This window comes from Podarcis muralis, chromosome 8 (genome assembly GCF_964188315.1).
Source record: "Podarcis muralis chromosome 8, rPodMur119.hap1.1, whole genome shotgun sequence".
Lineage (NCBI taxonomy): Eukaryota > Metazoa > Chordata > Lepidosauria > Squamata > Lacertidae > Podarcis > Podarcis muralis.
In genome coordinates, this window is record NC_135662.1 from 30,847,931 (window position 1) to 30,864,685 (window position 16,755).

At 40.3% G+C, this 16,755-nt stretch overlaps 1 long non-coding RNA gene across 1 annotated transcript in view; it reads right to left on the reverse strand.

Annotated features, from left to right (window-relative positions):
- Nucleotides 1–1,633: 1,633 nt before the first annotated feature.
- Nucleotides 1,634–16,755, reverse strand: part of LOC114600489 (uncharacterized) — a 20,788-nt gene continuing 5,666 nt past the window's right edge. Inside the window, exons 3-5 of the long non-coding RNA XR_003707564.2 lie at nucleotides 16,487–16,669; nucleotides 7,215–7,269; nucleotides 1,634–2,940 (exon numbers count right to left, since the gene is read on the reverse strand). This is a non-coding gene — a long non-coding RNA (uncharacterized LOC114600489). The remainder of the gene's footprint in view (nucleotides 2,941–7,214; nucleotides 7,270–16,486; nucleotides 16,670–16,755) is intronic.

A 16,755-nucleotide genomic window follows, 5' to 3' on the forward strand; every position in this document is an offset into this window, starting at 1 on the left:
TCATGGGAGGGGAGAATGGCCACCATCAAAATGAATATCCTCCCAAGAATGATATTCTTATTCCAAAACATTCCAGTAATCAGGGGCACAACAATGTTTAAGGACTGGCAGAGGACCTTATCCAGATTTATCTGGCAGGGTAAAAGGGCCAGAATCAAATACAAATTGCTCACTGACAGAAGAGAGAGAGGAGGCTTTGCGGTCCCGAATTTGCAACTATATTACGAGGCCTCGTGCCTATGCTGGGTTAAGGAGTGGATAGTTTTGGATAACACCGACCTACTGGACCTGGAAGGCTTCGATGCAAGGTTTGGGTGGCATGCATACCTATGGCAGGATAAGGGGAGAGTACACAAAGGCTTCGCTAATCACATAATAAGAGGGGCGTTGTTGGAGGTGTGGAACAGATGTAAGAATTTGATAGAAAAAGACACCCCATGGTGGCTGTCACCCATTGATATCCTAGTAATTAAGAAACCAAACATGGAAGGTAAAAGGTGGACCTATGCGGACCTTATGGAAAGATCGGAGAAAGGATGGGAGGTTAGACCTTACGAAGAATTAAAAGATAAATTAACGGGGTGGCTGCAATTCCACCAAATTAACTCCTTGTGGAATGAGCATAAAAAGGTCGGTATGAGTAAGAACAAGTCCAAGTTCCAGTTAGAAATAATAGAAGGGAAATCTAAACTCTTAGCCAAAATGTATAACCAACTACTAGAATGGGACACAATGGATGAGGAAGTCAAAGAGGTTATGATCAAATGGGCTATAGACCTAGGACACCCTCTAGAGTACGAAAAATGGGAAAAACTGTGGAATAAGGACATGAAATTTTCAGCGTGTGTCGGGTTACGAGAAAACATGGAAAAGATGATGTACCGTTGGTACATCACCCCAAAAAAGTTAGCTAAAATGTATAAGACCGGGGATAAGACCTGTTGGAAATGCAAAAAGAAAGAGGGAGACTTCTTCCATATGTGGTGGTCCTGTGATGAAGTGAAGAAGTTCTGGGGCTCTGTCTATGATGAAATAAAAAAGATTCTAAAATATACCTTCCCTAAAAAACCGGAGGCCTTCCTCCTGGGAATGGTGGGGAATGAGATTAACAAGGACGACCAAACCCTATTTCAGTATGCCACAGCAGCTGCCAGGATTCTACTAGCGCAGAACTGGAAAAAACCTAATATCCCAACAATCAGGGACTGGCAGACCAAGTTAATTGAATACATAGACCTAGCAATAATGACGCAGAAAATCAGGCTTCAGAAGAACACCAAATTTATTAATGAATGGAATAAATTTTTTTCATACATGGAGACGATACTAGGAAACACCAAAATCACAGTAGGTATAATATAAAAAACCGCGAGGTAAAAAATGATGATTGGTTAGAGACACTGCTGTATATACTGTTGAGATATAGGTCACGTTGCGGTGGTGGGAAGTCAATAATGTAACGAATTGTATGAAGAATTCTGTACTTATACTTATTTGCTCTTTTTTTTCTTTTTCTTTTTTTATGGATCTTGTTTTTTTTGTTTTGTTTTAGTGATATTGTATTTGTGCTTTTAGATGTTGGAATAAAATAAAATTTTTAAAATTTAAAAAAAAAAAAAAAAAAAAACAGAAGTACCGGAAAGGGTTACTTCTGGGTTTTGCCACTCGCGCATGCACAGACATGCAAAATTATATCATGCACATGCGCAGAAGCAGCAAATCACAACCCGCGCGGCTCTTTTCATGTTGAGAACGGGCCTCCGGAACGGATCCCGTTCGCAACCAGAGGTACCACTGTACTAGCTCTTGTGGGAGAGAATTTCATTGTTTAACTATGTGTGGTATGTAGTAGTCCTATACAGATGTAACAGTGTTGAAATAAGGGTAGCAAAATCGTAGCTGAGAACCTCAAATCAAGTATATGACTGACACCCTTCTTTGGAAATTAAACCAATGTCCAGACTTTGACATAAATGGAGTCTCTCCTTCACTAAATATCTTATGCGACCAACATTAGCCAATCATATGAGAACTGCTAGAGAACTCTCTAGAATTCAGTTACCAACCAATCAAATTCAAACACATAGTAATATATGAAAGCATTTATAATTTCAGTGAATTAAATTACTATACTTTTTGTACAGTCTGTTGCTGTTGTAAAGAGAATCATCAACCCCACTTTCAAGCCTTTCCCTCAGTATGCCATGTTCTGAAGCCTCAAAACAGGTATGTGTATGTTTACTCCATTCTGTCATTACATATATACCATCACTGCAAATCTATACAACCAATAAATCTTTCAGAAGTTGCACCAGTGTAGGAAAAGCTCTCTAATAACTGCTTAAACATTGACATCCATTAAGAGAGCCACAGCACAGTTAAAAATCTTTCAGTGTTCCTGGAATATATTTTCCTCTCTCGGTATTCTATCCGCTCAATTCTTTTGTCATCTGTTTCTGCCATATTTTGGCTTTAGTATTGCTGTTAATTAGAGGTGACTATAGTTTGATTAATTGCTAACATGTGTCACATATGCACAATATGAAGAGCTGCAGTCTAGTTTTTTCCACTCACTGCATGCCTGAATTCAATGGATTTAAGCCAAACATTTCTTTTTAATGACTAAAGAACCTAATCTTATCACAGCGAACAATGTGGATGTAATCAAAATAAGACACTCTAATCCATTCAAAGTGTTAAAAGTTCACAGAAGTATGCAATAACCATGGGCCACATTTCACAATTGCAAGCTGGATCACAAGGGTAGCAATAGAGGCCATCTGAGTGTCCTTCTTCCTCTGTTTAAGACTCTGTGCATTTGCTTCCAAGTTTGCGCTTAGCTTTTTGCAGCCTCATGACTTGCTTCTCCGTGCTCCACGGTAGTTTCGATTCCACGTGCAACAGCTCTTGGCGAGCCTTCATAAAGCTCAAAGTGAATACCTATAAGAACACATTCAGTGACCATTCACTCTGCACAGTGGTCTGCATAGGTGTCATTCTCTGTACTCAGAAAGCTGTGGTTTCTTGGTTTTACTTGCAATGCCCTCTCTCATCTGCACCTTTGTTCTACACAAACCAATTTACTGTCACTGCTGCTGCAAAGACCTGGGCTAATGTGAGGGACAACTAAGCATGGGATATTTTTCTCTTTTTTACCTGTTAAATTTATATCCAATCTTTCTCCCAAAAGAGCCCATGGCAGCAACAATTTATTTAATAATAATAATAAAATACCTTTAAAACCAGTTCCTCTTCAACCAGACTTTTGGCTGATTGATATCCAATGCTCCTTTAAATGTGTTATGGAATGGGGGATTATTGGGTTGTCTTTGTTCTTCTTCGTATTATGTATTTTTTATATATTGTAATTTTATGTTGTCAACCGCCTTGATATCTACGGGTGTAGGGTGGAATATAAATTTAATAAAAACAAATAAATGATGTGATCAAACAACGGGGGGATTCAACATTGTGCTCTTTTGATTGTTCCATTAGTGTAAGCATTTCTGCTCGCTAGACAAAATGATTCCCCTTCTCCTCACCCACAGGCACTTTTCTAGGCCTTCTCCTGACCCTGGATCTGGGTGAGGCGTCAGGGTGGAGAAGCCCTGTTGTGCTAAAGGAATGCCTAGCACTGGGTTCCACTAGCATGCCACAGTAGTTGAACCTGGGCCAATGTTTCTGTACAGGCCTGCTGAAATAAGAAAATGCTTGGTAGGCATCTAAAGGAGTAAAGGTAAAGGGACCCCTGACCATTAGGTCTAGTCATGGCCGACTCTGGGGTTGCAGCGCTCATCTCGCTTTATTGGCCGAGGGAGCCGGCGTACAGCTTCCGGGTCATGTGGCCTGCATGACTAAGCCGCTTCTGGTGAACCAGAGCAGCGCAGGAAATGCCGTTTACCTTCCTGCCGGAGTGGTACCTATTTATCTACTTGCACTTTGACGTGCTTTCGAACTGCTAGGTTGGTAGGAGCAGGGACCGAGCAACGGGAGCTCACCCTGTCACGAGGATTCGAACCGCCAACCTTCTGATCGGCAAGTCCTAGACTCTGTGGTTTAACCCACAGTGCCATCCGCATCTCTTCATCTAAAGGAGTACAGTAATGTAAATTATGGCACATGCCTAAAGTCAATAGGCAGGGAGTTCCAAAGGAACACTAAAGGAATGGTTCCTAACAAATGTGGAACAGACATTTTGTGGCACTTGCAGAAGTGCAAGTTTTACAGACCAAAGTGACCAAACCAGCAGTTATGCATCGACTTATCGGTCCCTCTAATAGCCAAGCATGCTATGGTGAAAAGGAAATGACTCCTTGGTGGATGGTGGATGGACATACACTCTCTATGCTACAATAGATAGTGGATTTTGTAGATTTGAATATAAACCAAAAAGGGAACCAAAGTTCTCACAGCACTGGAATTAATGTGTTTTGTTTCAACACACACAAGTGTAGACTGTTGTAAATAAGGTCTGTACTAGAAAAGTTACACTCCGAGAAAAACAACAATGGTATTTCCATTTTCTGGTTCCGGCTTTTTTTTTTTTTTAATGTACGGCTTTTATATTATACAGCCCCTGGTAGTAAGTGAAATATAATTCTAATTAATTTTTCCTACGGCTGTATACAAATCAATAATTGTAAGCATCCCAAAGGAAAAAGCACGCTACATGGTCCTCCAGGTTCCTAATGAATGCAAATAAGCTGACCTTTTTCTGACAACTATGAATATTGTTTCACAATTTTACCACTAAAATTGCTGTAATCAGCAATTCATGCTGCAAATCTGGAGCCAATAATAGTTCTAAATAACTATTCATTATGGCAAAGCAGGATGTGAATTGCCCCTCAACTGTTCCAAACTTCATGGAGTAGGGGTGCACAACTCAAATAACTCTGAGGGCTACTTTCACGTGTCTATTTAACTCTAGAGAAAGGGAAATCCTTTTGTTACAATTTAAACCAGCCACATGGAGGAGCCTTTGCACAGCAGAGGGAGAAGCTGTATCTCAGTGGCAGCCCATCTGCTTTCTATGTAAAAGGTCCCAGGTTCAATCCGTAACTTCTTCAGACTGGGAAATGACTGATGTCTTAAACCCTAGACTCTGCGACTGGCCAATGTTGTCAGTGCTGAGCTAGGTGGACCAATGACCTGATTTGACAGAAGGCAGCTTCCTATGTTCCTGTTTCTACAGCTGGCTCTTCCTTCAGACCTTCACTCAATGCATGAAGGGGTGAGACCAGGAAGGTGGGCATAACAACAGGGTGGCACCCCTGCTTGCCCCTTAATCATGTGAAGCCCTTTCATGGGATTAATCCATGAAGGGGGTCTAGTTAAACGAGGATTCTGTGGAACAGAATGAGCTATGGAACGATAGAGAATGGAATGGGCTGTGCATAGTCATCCCTATGTTTCCCATCTTCCCATCTGTTTTGTTTTGGTTTTTCTGAGGATCTTTTGGTGCTATCAACCATGGTATCCTGTAGGATTGGCTCTGTGGTGTAGAAGTTGGTGGCATGGAGATATGCTGGCTCCACTCCTGCCTACCAAACTAGTACTAGACAGCAGCCCTGGGGGACTTCTGCTTGGCTCCACGGCATCTATAGTAGGAAGATCTGCCAATCCATATTGTCCTTTATGCTCTTTAACATCTACCTGAAGCCGCTGACAAGTGGCATATAGATGTCACCAATATGCTGAAGACACTCAACTTTTCCCCCTCTTTGTGACCTGAATCAGATGAGGCTATCTAGGTGAAAGACTGGCACTTAGATTTGGTAATGGGCTTGGGAAAGTTCAATAAACTGAAGCTGAAACCAAACAAAGACACAGATATTTGTGCATATCATATCCAGGACTTAGGGGCCCAATCTGTTCTAGATATGGTTGTACTCCTCTTGATGCAGCAGGTCTGTGTCTTACTCCTGCTATTACTGGATTCACCCTTGTCACTGGAGGCCCAAGTGCCTTCATTGGTGCAGAGTCCCTTTTTCAGTTCCAGCTGGTTCACCAGCTGCAGCCACTTCTGATAGGGCCTTCTCGGTAGTGATGCCCACCCTGTGGAACACCCTCCCACCAGATGTCAAAGGAAAAAACAACTATCAGACTTTTAGGAGACATCTGAAGGCAGACCTGTTTAGGGAAGCTTTTAATATCTGAAGGGCTATTGTATTTTAATATTTTGTTGGAAGCTGCCCAGAGTGGCTGGGGAAACCCAGTCAGATGGGCGGGGAATGAAGGAATGAATGAATGAATGAATGAATGAATGAATGAATGAATGAATGAATAAGATGATGATGATGATGATGATGATGATGATGATGATGATAGGGGCTTTCCACACTTTCCATTTATACTCATATAACTGTTGCTCCCCCCCCCCCAAGTTTTGGGCATGCTGCCACATACCAAACATCATTATTCAGTTAGTGTTCTGGAATAATGTACTTTGTGTCTGCAGCAAAAACAACAACAACAACAACCCTGACTTTTGTGAAATACCCAGAATGGATCCCAATATTTTCATTCTGGTGGCATGTGTACATGCAACATCCTAGCTTCTGTGTAGAGGGGAAAGGATGGGCAACTGTGGCTTGGGAGACATCTGTTTTGAACAACTTCCCTCTGTCCGTTTGCAAGCTCAGTTTAGTGGAGAGATGTGGCAGGCAGAGATGATGGCCCTGATTCAAACTCCTGCCCATGGCAGCAAGCATTAGCTGCGGACAAAATTTCATCACAGTAGCCAAGTTCTTCATAGCTGCATCAGACACCTAGTTCCCCTTCTAACCTTCTATACTTCCGGAAGATTTGAATTCCGGAACACTAGGCATGGAACACAAAAAAGATGCAAATGCTCATAAGTCTGACATTTATGAACTGGAGGAACACGAGTGTACATAAAGGGTATGACTACAGCTATGGAGATTTCCTCAGTTTAGGCGCAACCTGCCATTAGTGTGGTAAGGAAAACTCACCCTCTAATAATAGCTGCTTGTGACCAAACGCATGGACAATCAGCTACAAATGCACTCTTTAAAAGGTTGAATCAAACAGCAACGATACCACTATAAATGGTAAATGCAAAAAGTCCCATAAATGCTAGTCCAATAGTGCTCTCCACCTCCATTTAGAGTCAGATTGCAGTACTGGTTTGAGTGGCAAGCCCAAATCCCTGCTTGATAGCATTCGACAAGTCATTCCTCAGCCTAACCTACCTCACAGGATTGTTGTGAGAATGCAACGAGGCCCATGTATGGTGCTCCAAGCTCCCTAGGAAAAAAGAGGGGTGCAAATGTGATTGATTAAAAAAATCGATGAGAGTTTTGTGATTGATTTGCATAGAAGTGGATTGCACTATAATTGTCGTACATTTCAATCAGCAATATTAAGTAACCAGCATGTTATTTTAAATGGTCCTTTCTATTAAACAGGTAATTTTCTGCATGCAGTTAGCCTGGGAGCAGTCTGGAATAATGCAACAGAGCTTTGATTGAATCAAGCAGGTACTGCTTCATATACCAAGGAGAAGCTTTCTGCAATATAATACATAGGTTTTTTCCTCCAAAAAAACAGTGCAAACTATGTGGCACAGTACAAACTTGTAAATGTACCATAGCAACAAAACAAGAGAAAGGCTAAAGAAATAAAGATGAACTAAAAGTCTAATAATACACATCTAAGAGTTTAGCACACAAAAGCTGTCTGGTAAATTGGAGAGAACATATATCATTCTGCACAAAGGCTCACACTGAATTAGACATTCAAAAAAGATTTTCTTTAAAAAAAGATGATATTGATTTCATTATAATACTGTAAACAGTTTCCCTGTTGTTTATGAAAGTTGTTGTTTTGCTATAGAGCAGCATCACATTCTCAAAGTTTCCTTGAGACAGATTGGGCTACCCTGCTGAAGCGCACTGGATCAATGAAAACAAAAGAGAAATTTGACTAATGCCTACTGTGCATATGACACATATGATGTTCTAAACTGAGCTAAACAATCTTTTCTTGATGACATCTCAAAAGATACCTCAACTCTCTAATACTTGTAATTCTTTCATGTTCTGAATGAATCCCTACTACATCTCACTCAATATCGATCTTTAAGCCATGTCTCCCAATCCTTTTCCCTGTGTGGTCACTGAACAGTATAAAAGTTCAATAGGAAGATCAGCTGCTCATCCACTTTTTGCTAAAGCAATTTGTATTATGGATTTACTTTAGCAGTCTACAGTGGCAGTTGCTGTTTTTACTATTTAAATGCTTTGATTATCTGACCTTGCTTACTTTATCTTTTTAAGCGCTGTGCATGAGCTTTAAAAGTTGATCAATAATGAGGGATTCCTCCACCACATTATGCAGAAATCAATCCCGTTTTGGGCTATTTGTATTTCACTCTTACGAGTCCATCTGTCTAGGTTAATTTTATATTTTCTTTTTCTTTCTTTCTTTCTTTCTTAAGTAATTTGGACCTGTCTTTGCAAATAGACATTCCTGGGCCTCAACGGAATCCAGGAACTATGATTTGTAGTAAGTGTATCAATGGAAGAAGCCTTTCAGGAAAGTTGTGGAATCATTTCCTGTACAGGATTTTAAGATAAGACAAGATGAGCATCTGGTTGGTATGGCCTAAGTCAAGGGATTCCTGCTGCCACTGCAAGCTGGACTAAAAGACTCCAAAGATTCCTTTCAACTTTATCATTTTGTTGCATCTGGAAGTATTTTGCAGGACAGTGGAGTGTTTTTTTAACAGAAATCTAGCATTTAGAAATAGTAAAGATTTTACTGAGTTTTATCACTGTAAATGGTAGTTGTACAATCATTTACAATTAAAGCTCTGTACTTTGGCATCTTTCCCAAACAAACGCAGATGTGATGCTATTAAGAAAACAGCAGCCATGGGGATCGAGACCATGGTGTGTGGGAAGGGGGATTTTAACCCTTTGTCCCGGTGTGGTTCCAACTTAGATCTCCCAGCTTCTATTTGCAATGGGACCTTTCCTGCAAATGCAAGTAGCAGAGGGGGGAGGGGGGTCCAAGGGGATGTAGCCCCCACCCTTGCCATGATCCTAGTTCAGACACCCCCCCATACAGCTGCTATTTATTCTAGCAAAAATAATGCAATTAATGACAATGAATAATTGCATGTCTATTTTGCTCCACAGTGATATATGCAAAACAAAAAGATTGCATTCAAAATGTGATTGGTAACTTTCCACAAATATGTGATTGCATGCTGTACTAATATTCAGAGCTCTTTTGTTTTCAAACCCCTCAGTGTTCTTCCCTTCCCAATCTACTCGGACCTCTCCCATTGCTTCAAGCCACCATCAGTTCCTTCTCGGTGTCTCTCGCTTCTTGCTCCTATGCCACAGACACTGTAGGACTTGCTCTTTTGCTACCCTACCCTACCCTGACTTTATACAAATCCAGAATTCTGATGTGTGAGTACAAAACATCCAACAGGGGCTGCACTCTCACTTCGTTCAAATCCACGATGGTGATGTGGTGGTACCAATCCTCCACTGGGGGGTTGTGTGATGACTATCTACTGCAAACATAGTATGCAGAGAGAAACAAAATGAGTGGAACTGTCACAGAACCAGTGCTGCAAATAAATAGCCACGCCTAACAAATTGTTAGCTAGGCTCTTCTTCTTCCTTTAAGGATGGGAGAAAGGAACAACACCTCTATGTTGCCCTCAGGACTGTATTTTAAAAGGTGTGCATGGAAGAGTATCTTCCCATTCCGGGAAACTGTGCACTACTTCTAAAACCCATCTCTGCTATTTAAAAAAGAATGAGATGGAATTTTCATAGCAGTGTGCATAAGAGAAATTCCTTGCTCACTTCCTGGAAGCTGGGCAGGGAATCAGATCTATGGACAGTTCTACCTCTCATGGTACATCTTATGACTCCTGCCTTGTTCTCTAGGCAGAAGTAGGTAGCCCATGTAGCATAGGGGGAAATGCCAGAAAGGGGGGGGCATACTGCCATACTGCCCAAAATTCAAAAAACTTTGGCCCCATAGGGGAATCCAACATTCTTTGGTTTAATTGACTGCATCTTGATTATGCAGGCGATTTTTTTTCATAGCCATCACTATCATGCTCACAAAAATTGCATTCTTATTTTAAGTGATCTGTGCCATGGTAGTTAAATTAAACTTTCACATTCAGATCTGATATTCTTTTCCTTATTCAGGGGCTAGGGATAAAGTGGAGTTGTCCATCTTTATCATGCTTCTCTCAAAAGCTTCCAAATAGTTGTTGTTTAGTCGTGTCTGACTCTTTGTGACCCCATGGACCAGAGCACACCAGGCACTCCTGTCTTCCACTCCCTCCCGCAGTTTGGTCAAACTCATGTTGGTAGCTTCGAGAACACTGTCCAACCATCTCGTCCTCTCTCGTCCCCTTCTCCTTGTGCCCTCAATCTTTCCCAACTTCAGGGTCTTTTCCAGGGAGTCTTCTCTTCTCATGAGGTGGCCAAAGTATTTGGAGCCTCATCTTCAGGATCTGTCCTTCCAGTGAGCACTCAGGGCTGATTTCCTTCAGAATGGATACGTTTGATCTTCTCACAGTCCATGGAACTCTCAAGAGTCTCCTCCAGCACCATAATTCAAAAGCATCAATTCTTTGGCGATCAGCCTTCTTTATGGTCCAGCTCTCACTTCCAAGCTTCCAAATATATCATGCTAACTACAGATGGCTTCACCAGATTGACCTTGTTCTGATCCTTGCAGTTTTTGCTGTTGTTCTATTGGTGCTAGTGCTAATATTTAAACTGCCCAGTTTTATCCGCAATTTAAAGGGAAAGCATTTATTCCACATTAGGTTAGGCAAAAGGCAAAGTCAGCCAAGTATATTGTGCATGATGTAATTTAATTGATGTAACCACATGATGTAATTCTTATAGCTTGTTCCTCGTTCTAAGCAAAATATAATGGGAACAGATGCTAAAGTAAAGTTTTGCTGATGGAAATATAGGCATGCAAATTAATATGTATATAATTTATAATCATGGAGCTGATTCCATGATTGCATCAGTTAAGACATCTCTGTTTAAAGGGATTCGTATTGTTTAATGATGGGGTCTCCATATCATTATGTAACCCAAATGACAAAAAAAAAAAAAAAGCTGTCTGAAATTAATTTAAGATGGGTTCTGCCTCAAACGTGTTGAACACAAACCACAGATTGAATTGTCTTTGTATTTCTGGATCTGTTGTGAGTTCCCTCAGATTCATTCCTTCATATATGTATTTGTTACACAAAATATCAATTTGTCTCATGAGATTATACTTCTTCAATTGCATGTGATCTGAGCATAAATTCAAGCTTTTTAGATTGTTGGTGTTCAAAGCGATACTGGAGAAGATTACAGGTGATAGTTTGGGACAAAAGGGTGACAATATCAGGAGAATCAGATTTCATGAGCATATATAATGTTCATTGACGTAAGGATGAAAAATATTAGGAGAATGCATAATGACATTGTAACCATGAAAACAATTTTTTTAAAAATGCTGCATGCTGATTTGATAAAAGTATGATGGATTTCATTATGGCCACTGGAGAAAGATCCTGTCTTGTCCTCGTAGCTCCAGTGTGAAACTCAAATGCTGCTTCTGTGAAATTTTAGCAGCTGCTCCACTTCACTCTCTAACATTTTGCTGCTGCTAATTCCTAAATATGGGAAAGGAAAGACAGTTTGGTTCCCCCTCCATCATAAAACGATAACAATTCATTATATACTAACTAAGGCAATACCAACAAAAAGGGAATGGGATTTTATGTGCAGCACATAAGGAACATTTTCAAAAGCTAGCACACAGTACACTAAATAATAAAGTTTTGGGGTTTTTTGCTTTTATTTTTTCAAAACTCAGTTCCTTGAAAGCTGAACAACCAATGTAATGGGGGGTTAAAGAATTTGGCATATAAAAGACCTGTTAAAAATAGCTGCTAAAGATCGAAAACAGCTTTCCCCAGAGGCCACGTTTTACATTTTTCAATGTCTAGCTCCTTTAAATAATAATAATAATAATAAAAGGTGATGAAGAACAAAGCCAAACTCTAGTGGGGCAATTCACTTTCTATGCAAAACTTTTTTGCTTGCAGTTATTGATTGAAGCCAAAAGCAGCCATACGCAGATCAAGATAGGAGCTACAATAAACTGGTTAGTTGATGAAATTGTTGTGTCTAAAAATCATATGTTGCTTATCTGATATTTCCCTTTAGATGCAGAAAATTGAGGGGGGGGGGTATCAGGACGCTCTGCATAAAGTGTACGTATCACTACATGCCCAGCCCTGAAAGAGAAAAGTCCATACTTTATTCCTCAAGTGGGTAAATGTTAAGAGAGAAGAATCCAAGTTTCATGATGCAGCAGCACAAAGCTGGGAAGTGAAAATTATGTTGCAGCAGAGTCTTGAAAATATGACTGTAAAAGTTAATCAATAAAATGTCTATTCCTGTCTATTCACTAGGGGCCCCAGCTGCATAGCTTCACACAATCGATACTACAAATTATTACGATTTCCAGGTTCCCACTGGACATTCTGAACAAATCTTTCAAGTGTAACAGGCTTACATAGTGGGGTTGTTGTAGCTGAGCTTGCCCCCCCCTTCAAACTTTACATGTAGCTCGTCCAGAATAAGTGGTAATAAAAATCTTAAAGCCTGTGAATTTTCTACAGCTGTTAAATATTTTCTTTCTGGCCTACCTATGCCTTGTTGGGTGCTTTCTTCATTTTATACTACATCAAATAAGGTAAAGCATTACTTTGTACTCATGTTAGGAACTCGCATTTTGGTAACAATAGAGGAGATAACTTTGCACATGTTGGTTTTACACATGTACAAACATGCCACACAATTTGAAATAGATTGCTGAACGGAAAACAAAATGGAATAACTTCTCACCTACCTGTCCTCTGCAATCTCCATATTTTTTCTGCAGACTCCACCCTCCCTGCACTAGCCCGTTCGCCATACTGAAAACCAAGTTCTTATTGAGTTTCAGTGTTGGCACAAAGCTCATTTAAGTTGCTGCAGTTAGGGCTGGAAAAGCCAGTGTTACCATTCTCCCAGGACATTACCCTGACTTGCAAGGATCCCCCATCCATGCTCATAGCATGTCCTTGGCTTCTGTACATATTCTTAGCAATGAGGCAGGTTGGAGAGGAAGGTTTCTTCCAGCTAGGGTGTGCCCACCTCTTCTGCTATATAAATGGCCCTTTATAATCTCACTGCATGGATATGGGGAATAGCTCCTCTCTAGCAGTTGCTCAGACAGTGAACCTGATACTCCCATAGACACTGCAAATGCATAGAGCTTTGGGATGAGAGAAATGTGGGAGCATGAGCTTTGCTTCATGACTAGCTGCTACAGGGAAAAGGCTTCTCTTTGTGGCTGCAGCTACAATGTAGTGAGATTATGTGTCAATTTAAATCAGGGGTGAATACAAAAGTGTCTTCCAATTTGGGAGGTCATTTTGCTACATACTATCTCTCTCTCTCTCTCTCTCTCTCTCTGTGTGTGTGTGTGTGTGTGTGTGTGTGTGAGAGAGAGAGAGAGAGAGAGAGAGAGAGAGAGAGAGAAATCTCCAAGAGTTCTTAGAAAATTGTCTTCTGAGAAAAAGCTCACTTAATATTAGTTTTCAACTCATATTGGTGGATAAAGGAAGGAATGGGCTAAAAGGACTAGAGGGAGTTGCTTGCTAGAACAAAATATCAATAAATATAAAACCTGTATCTACATGAATGGCAAAACTGGGGAGGTCATGTCCCTGACTATTCTCCAGCAGAAGCACGAATTTTACCATCAGTTCAGAAAGAGCTCAGAAATGAAAAATTTCACAGAAAATTATTTTTGTGAGAATTATTTTTGGCTCTCAGCCTTAATTCAAATATTATAGCCTTAACAGCCTTAAGTAGGCTGATAGTAATGCAAGAAATTCTCCTGGCTTTCATGTGGTAGGTAGCAACACTTGAAATCCATTCATCATATGGCTTGCGCTAGCCATATGGAGAGTCTACGTGCCAACAGCATGCATTTCAGGCTGCATAGGTACTGGTGTAGAAACTTCCAAAATGACTAGAGAGATCAATCTGGTGAATAGCTTTCAAATGCTCTAGGTTATGCAAATACTATCATGAACCAGTGTTTCAGGCAATGTCTTCATGGTGGTTATAGTGCTTTGAATCAGCCTCATTAAGCAGTGGAAAGACCATAGCAAAGTGGTACAGTATCTGCTTTTCATGTGGAAGGTCTCAGGTTCATTTCCTGGCATGTCCAGGAATATCCTCTGGCTGGGGATGTCCCCTGCCTGAAACCCTGGAGAGCCACTGTTGGTCCGTGCAGACAATAGTAAGCTAGATGGACCAGTGATCTGGCTTAGTAAAAGGCAGCTTCCTATGCCCACCACAGGATGTGATCTGAAACCAAATTAGTGCCTCCACGGTTTTTGAAATGACTACTCACTGGGTGAATATAAGCAAGCATTTACTTACCAAGATGTACATATAAACACATGGAAAGTCGTTTGTCTGTAACATGCTGCCCAATCAGAAAATATTTTTTTCTCTGGAAGTGCAGGAGTGGTAGAATTCTTTGAAGCAATTTACAGGGCAGTCCTTGTGGCCAGCTTACCAGCTGTTTACCTGAACGCCATGGCAATTTCCCACTTGGTCAATTTTTGTCTATAGCCACTCGCAAAGGGAACTGTGTGTGACCACAGCCCACCAGCTGCATTACTGCTGCCTGCATAAGGCAGCCATGTGCTAGTGCTTCTAAAGTCCGGGTTTTTGCACCAGTGCTTAAGCCTGAAACAAGGTGTTGCTAAACACACATACAAATGAGATTCAGCAAAAGTTGAACAAGCTCTCTACACAACCTCTTAATTTGGCAAAGAGAAGGACTGAGCAATAAGGTTCAATATCAAGTCCACATTTGCAACTTTAGAATTATGACTAAATAGATACCTATAGTTCTTAAATGGGTATGAATCAGTTTAATTGTTTAGTTTATTTTAGATTAAACTGGGTGCTTCTAATATGAAATGTCGCATTATAAAGTTTTGTTCTACTCAGAATTTCAGTTTCACAAGTGGATTGTGTGGATATTTTGAGCTTCCCTCACACAGGATGCAAGGATACAAAGTCACCTTACATAAAAAGCAAAAGAAACAGGCAATGTAAGTGGTCTTGCATTGTGGACCTATGGGCCCCCAATAATCCACAATAATGCCATCACAACTATTGCAAAGTTATACCTGCAAAACATACTTCTACTGCTTGCAAATTTACCTTTAGATGTGGCTGACATGGTCCCTTTAGGATTCCAGGATCTCCTCATAACATTGTTATATTAAGTGACAAAAATGTTTCTTTTTCTTACGCACATAGAAGAGTGTGTGGTAAAGCAATTGTTTGGGGTTCTAAGGGCCCCTGCCAGTCTCATCTACAGGTAAATTCCAAACAAACAATCATAATCTTGCTAGGCATAGCACTGCATAATAGCTGTGTGACAAAGTTTCATCATTTGACATTGCAGTGGAATCAGAGATGTAGATATCTCGGGAGAAAGCTCCAAACCTCGCTGCAACTTTCTTATTAATAAAAATCTCTTTGTGATTAAGCCATCACTTCAGGAAACGTATCTTAGAACTTCTGAAGTTCACATTTAATTTGTGATATCGAAGGGAAAAAAGACCCAGCCTGAGAAAGCTACCTAAATTGAATGCACAATGTAACAAATTCAGCAAGAAGAATGCATTATTCAGAGTATTTACATATAGTGAAAGAGACAAAGGCATTTAGCTGAGATGAATACCTTTCATAACATTCGCTTGAAAACTGAACAATGAATCAATTTATGATTCATAAACATGAAAAAACTCTTTGAAAGTTTTAGCATTTTCCTTAAAGGGGAGAGAGAGAGAGAGAGAGAGAGAGAGAGAGAGAGAGAGAGAGAGAGACCTATTAGGATTAGGATTTGAGTTCATTTTAGCAACTTCATATGTTACTCGTTACTCAGACTAGAAGCTCAAACTCTTAAGTTTGCTTTAATTTGGGAGCGTCTTGCTTTGAGGCAGCTTCTTGAACCAAAAAAGACAGACAATAAGAGCCATATGTAACCTTCAGACCCCCAAAAAGAGAGGAAGATGAGAATGCCACTGGCAGATAGACAATAAAGAAAACTATTTTCCCCCTCAACAGCAGATTTTCACGTTTTCAGAGGGGGGAAAGGGGGGCATTAAAAAGACTTCTGGTTAACACATTTTGGATGAAAAACTGAAAGGCTAGTTTTAAACGGAGTTTATCAATTACTTAATACTTGATTCAATCAATACATCAGTCAAAGACATTTACAAAACACACCACCAGAGCAAAACAAACCCTACAGCAGAGAGCTGAAAGAATTATTGCTGACTTCTGGCTCGCCTTCAACCCTTACTGAAACATCAAAACAAACAGTAACTCACTTGTAATCACTAATTTCTTCATGAGAATCTATAATGCGTTCGCTCAGTGGCTTCAGTTCTGTCTGTGATTTTCTACTGGTCGGGGCGAACTTGGTTCTGCTCTTTCCTCACTTAGCTGCTCTTGACTTGCTTTCAAGCTGGATTCCATTAGAAGTTTTTCATCCTGGCTGGCAAATTCTTGGGCTGGAAGATAATAAAAGCATCACTGTTTCAAAAGAAGCCAGCGACATACTTTTGTTGTTGTTTCATTTTAGACTTACTAAACCTGT